This window comes from Carlito syrichta, unplaced genomic scaffold (genome assembly GCF_000164805.1).
Source record: "Carlito syrichta isolate Samal-C Ts95f unplaced genomic scaffold, Tarsius_syrichta-2.0.1 Scaffold306659, whole genome shotgun sequence".
NCBI classification, from domain to species: Eukaryota; Metazoa; Chordata; class Mammalia; order Primates; family Tarsiidae; genus Carlito; species Carlito syrichta.
Window position 1 is genome coordinate 388635 of NW_007250755.1, and position 6000 is coordinate 394634.

Here is a 6000-nt window from a genome sequence, read left to right on the forward strand (position 1 = left end):
CAGCCCACTCTACCCCGGAGGACGCAGGCTCCTTCTGTCCTTGGTTCTGTGGATCTGCTGGAAGTTGTCACCAGCCCCGGGCCATCCTTCTGAATGGGGACAAGAAGTCAGGCTTGGACCAAAGGAATGCAGAGTCAGCGCTGGATCGCAGGATGGCTGCGTGTCAAAGAAAGAGGTCTGCGGACACAGTTGAGTTCTCCCAGGGTCTGGCAAGGAGGCTCAGGGTCATGTCCTGTCTTCCCATCCCCCACAGGGCTTACAGCTAGAATAACACAGCACATCCAGCTTTGCAAAACCCTATCGAGCCTGAGCTCAGCAGAAGCCAACTGGGCCACATCCCGCCTCTTGCCTACCTCTCTGTCTTGCTGAGCTGCCATCTTTTCTCTCCCTACTCAGGATCTCCTTGGTCACTCCTCACAATGACCGTTCAGATAATTCCCGAGATCCCTTCAAGCACTTAGGCAAAAGGTTTCGTGTCCACTCTGCTGAAGACGCTGGGACCGTTCCGGACTGCCTCTCACACCTGCTTCTTCCTTCACCATGGCCTGTGTCTGGGTGCCTCTAGGTACCTACCTTTCCCACCAGCATCCAGGGAGGACACATCCCTTCTCTCTGGAAAGCATGCCTGGCATCCTCACTAACCCCCTCTCCACCTCCTCGGGGTCAGCCCCACTCTCCTGTCTGTCACTCTCAGTCCCTTCTGCACTGACCTCCTGTCTCTGTCATCTGCACATGTGAGTCTTCTGGCGGCCACATACCTGCTTCTGTTTTTTATCCTGACTCTGCTACCCGTCATGAACGCCCTTAAAGGGTCACTTCTTCTCTTTGCTGCTGAACTTCCTGAACATGCCACTTGTTCCTGGACTTTTGTAGTCTCCCATCTTTCCTGATGTTCTCTGTCACCCACCCCCACTTATGCCACACTTATTTTCCTAAAAGGTCCCTGATCTTCTCTGAGATTATCATCCTATGAAGACAAAGCACCTAAATCCACATCCTCAGGCCCTTCACGACAAAGCCAGTTCCAGTCTCTCACAGCCCCCTAAATCCATGGACCACAGCCAGCAGCCCTTTGCTTGGGCGGTTTTCCCATCTAAAATGCCTCCCTCTGGGGCTCCTCCGCCCTCTCCCGCTGAAGTCTGCGGGACCCATGGCCTCCTCTCCAGGAAGGCTTCCCTAGTGACTCTGGCCACGGATTCTTGTCAGCGCTGTCCTTCCCAATCACGCCTCACTCTCAACACCTTCTTACATACAAGCCTCCTCTCTTGTGAGTCTATCCTTTCTCTGCAAAGATTCAGGGCTATCGCCAAGGGTGCAGGAACAACAGCTTAGAGCATGGGTCTGCCTTTGTCTGCACCAAGAATCCTTGAACAAATCGGGGACCTCCATGACATGAAGAGCTTGGGTCACCAGGAGGGAGGCCCCAAAGCCCCCGTGCAGACCTGGAGTACAGTGATGGCGTCTAGGTCCAATGGTTCCAGAGGCCTGATGACACAGGAGGAGAAGACGTCTGTAACCACATCCTCAAATGACAGAAGACAGGGAGGGGTGCCAGGGCAGAGAAATATAGTACAACAATGAAGACATCCCCATTGTCTTAAAATATATATAAAAGTCTACGTTGCAAAGGTAAAGGTGACTTGAAATATATTCATCTGCTCGTTCATTCATCTGGCCAGGCAGTTCCATTTCTGACACTGCCACGTCTGAGTGCCAGGCCTGGCCTGCAGTACAAAGGCATGGTCCCTCTCCTCTGGGGACACAGCAACTTGTGGGGTGAACCAAAAAATAAACAGAAGACGACAGCAGTGTTGATGGCGTGACTTGGAAGAGGACAGCTCATGGGACCGTGGAGGCATAGCACGGGGCTACCAAGCCCAGACCCGGGAGGAGATCCGGAGAGGCTCAGGGAAAGGGTGACACGAGTTGAGTCATGAAAGATGAACGAAATTAGCCACATGAATGAATATGGAGAGAGCACAATTAAATATGCAAAAGCTAGGTCTAGAGGGGCTCGGCAGCTTGAAATTAATAGGCATAACTGGAGTGTGGGTGGCAAGGGGTGGGAATGGATGATCTGGAAACAATGATACGGAACCACAGGTTCAAGGCCAGCTCAAATTGACAGTTGAATGTTACAGAGAAGGCCATACCCGGCCTCGTGGAACTTCTGTCCATCAGCCCCTGGAAGAAAGAGATCGCCCGGAGAGGAACCACCCACCCACCCATTGTTTGAGCTGTTTAAACAAAAAGAAACCCTCCCCACCCAAATCAGGAAACCAGCAACAAGAAGCCTCTTTCCTATGGATGGGATGGCACCTAGGACTCTGGTCATTAACTGTCTTGACACACTGAAGATCTGAGATCTGAAACTGCAAAAACCAACCTGTTACCTTACAAATAAGGATAAAGCTCCGTTGTAACAAACTCCAGGCCGCTGCCTGAATTACCTGGTTTTGCTGGAATCTGATGGAATCATGCACTACTTGAATAAGTGAAGCAGGGACTGAGTAGCTTTTACTAAAAAAAATGAGAACCGAAAAAAAAGTGTTTTGATATATTGGTATTTGGATTGTGAGGACCGAACATTACCCCATAATCACTCTATAGTGCACACATTCTCGAAGAAGTTCAGTGATTAAAATGAGTATCTATTCTGCCGTTCCCCACAAAATCATTAATCAATTTCAGACAAATGAGTGAGAGCCATGAGCTACGTTGCTTTTTTTGTTTTCTTGGTTGTTTATGACTGATTTTATAAGTACATGGGAGACAGAGGATGCAGGGAGCAGCTGTCGAGGGCAGAGACTGTGTCTTCCTATTTCTCTGCCCCTGACCCAACACCCAGCACTTTCCTCGCCCTGCCTGGGTGCTCAACGCCTCAGTGCTAAATGCATGAATAAGCAGCACACTTCAGGCCCGTTATCTCAGCCAATCGATTGAACACAAGATATTGCCAAGGTCTGAAAGAGCGTCTATGAGAAAATGATCCTACATTTTGAAAGGTAGAAATTCCCAAGGCTTCAGCCAGCTCGCCCTCGCCTCGACAGTTATTATGGAGAGGCAGCAGCCGTCTCGACGTTTAATCATCGAGACAGACCAAGCCATTGGCTGTGCCCCTCCTATGGCTTGCCTACCAGCACCGACACCAAGACTGAGAACTGCAACACGACAGTAAACAAGAGAGGATAATAAATGGAGAGGTATTAAAATGGGGACGGAGATGAAGAGGGGAGCGGCCCTGGGAGTGTCATCAGCTCGATGGCATCTGAGCTCTCTATTAATGAGCTGCTGGAGGAAGCAGAAACCTCTTTGATTCTACTTGCATGGTGAAACTGAAAGGTGTCCCAAGCACAAGCCGAAGGTGGTATGGAGCAGGAGACCCAGGGGGGTTTCCAGGGGCTGCAAACTGTTCCCCATGGGCAGCTACTGGTTGTTATAAATAAAGACCCAGGCACATCCATCTATTTGCATTTTGTCTGTGACTGCTTTCCTGCTGCGAAGGCAGAGCTGAATACAGTAGTTGGGACAAAGGCTATACAGCCCACAAGCCTGAATTATTTACTGTCTGATCCTTTCCAGAAAAAGCTTATTGACTCTCAGTTTAGATGAAGGGGCTGGGCCATCCCTGGGGGTGAGGAGGTGTCATAGGAAGGAGGAATGGAGGGTTTTGCTTCTTTGGACCAAATCCAGGACATCTACCAGGATGAAGTCTATTTGGGTTTACATCTTCTAAAGACCAGGATTCCCTGGCCACATGGAGCAGGCAGGAGGACCATTCTGTGTACAAGTACTTGGATGTACTATTCAGAGGCAATCTCCTGTTTCCTGGGCCACACTCATTTTGAGATCCTCAGCACCAGTGGTCATTGCACCCTCTCCTGTATGAAGCTCAGATGTCTCCATCATTGAAATATAATACAAGTGTCTATAGTTTTGCTTCTGTGATTCCCAACTATGACCTGTGCGGTTAGAGGTAAGTCATTTAACCTTTCAGTGACTTAATTCCATCGTCTATAAAATTGGTAGTATCTGTTTTCAAGTATATTTCTTTGTTTTTTTTATGGATCGGAGCCAATATATCTGTGTGTAGCTGGCACATAATAGGTGCTCAATATACAGTGAATTATTAGCATTCTTTAAGAAAGTTCTCTGGACCTTGAATAACTATCGTAATACTATAAGAAAAGGATTGACAGTAGCAGGAAACTGCAGGGGCAGGGTCAAGGAGGTGGGATTGGCAGTAGTGGGAATCTGCCTGGGGAAGGCGGGGTCACACCTCATCAACAAGGGCACCTGCATAATGAATATTGGTATACCTAACTCTGAATTGCATCCCACAATTTTAAAATAAAAAATTTAAAAGTTAAAAACGAAAAGCATGTCCTCATGGGCAGACTTCTTTTCCTTCAGTCAGATTAGAAACGGCCAAGGCAATGTCATGGCTATTGCAGTCAAGTGCTTGATAAATGAAGGCGAGGTCAACAATAGCCTCCCCGCGGGTTCGAGACCCGCCTGGGCATCGAGACCTCATCTCTACAATAAATCAAAAAATGCTGGGCGTGGTAGCGCATGCCTGTAATTCCGGCTACTCGGAAGGCTGAGGCGGAAGGATCGCCGGAGCCCGGCAGGTCGAGGCTGCGGTGGCCGGGAGCGGCCACTGCACTCCAGTCTGGGCGACCGAGTGAGACTTCAACTCAAAAAAAAATAATAATAATAAAATAAAATAAAAAACAATAGTCTCCTGAATGGGGACCAAAGCTTTGGCAACGAATCTTCTAGGAATTCAAGGAAAACATTTCTGTCCTCAAAGTGGGGACAGCGACACACTTCACTGACGTGCGGAAGCTGCCTCGGGCACTGGGCCGCTGTGTATGTATGACCGCTAGTCATTAGTATGAATTACCAAGGAACAGGGAGGTGACCTGGAATGGGAGCATAAGATTCTTTCATTGCATGAGAATCAGAGGTCAATTCCAGTTTTTCAAGGGAAAAGCAGAACGGGAGAGACAGTGAAGGCACTTGAGCTGGCTTGGGGGGCGGGAGCCAAGGTGTACAGGCTCGAGCCTCATGGTTTCAGCCCTAGGTCCACCATGGAGCCCCTCACCCTCACCACTGAGGTGTCTGTCCTGGGCACGGCAGATGAGAAGAAAGAGAAGGTGGTCTTCGGGACATTCTGCCCACTCCCAATATATCACCTGCCACAGGTCAAGGGTTCCAGGCTCACCTCCTTCCTGTGTGACTTGGGCAAGTATTTTTTTTTCACTTCTTAGTTTTCATTTATGCATCTTTACCCATAGCAATCATACTAATGTTTACCACACTGGCATGTGAGGGCCAGAGTAGGTCATATGTATAAAGCTCCTGACACCCAACAGGTGCACTCTAGGGAGAATTATTTTTCTGAGATGAGCTGTCATTTCAACAAGCTCACAAGTTCATGTGTGTGGAAACGGGGGTTAGATGGACACTATGGGGTCAACTTTGGTGGCAGAATGAGACCATGTGGTTAACTGATCCAAACAGATTGGTCTAAAACATGCTGAAAGACAACACTTACTAACTATAACCGACAAAAAAAATCTAGCCAATAAGGGCCCCAAATCCAAAGCAGGCTGGATAAAGCGGGTGCTTGCAAATCCAGACGGATTAAGTGCCCCCCAATTCACTGAATGATCTGGATCAACTCTAGATGAAACCCCACATTCTCTTAGTAGAACAGGACATTGCTGGATCCTCTGCCTTGCTTACAAGCTGATGAAGGGCATTCCTCCCTGCAGGTGAGGCCGGCGATTGGTCTGGACCTCCGCTTTCAGGGAGGCACTTTGCTCTTCACACCATTTTGCAAATGTGAAAACTGTGACCTAGAGTGATTTGACCACGGCCGCATGGCTGGGTAGCTGTGGAAGGCACTGAAAGCAAGAGCTTCTGCCTCCCAGTGCAGCCGTGCCCCACTACTCTGTCACCCAGACTGGAGTGCAGTGGCCGCTCCCGGCCACC

The 6000-nt window shown here is 49.0% G+C and overlaps 1 protein-coding gene across 1 annotated transcript in view; it reads right to left on the reverse strand.

Moving 5' to 3' along the window:
* Positions 1-6000, reverse strand: part of EPHB1 (EPH receptor B1) — a 311624-nt gene that overhangs the window by 89533 nt on the left and 216091 nt on the right. The gene's annotated exons all lie outside the window — the stretch shown is intronic.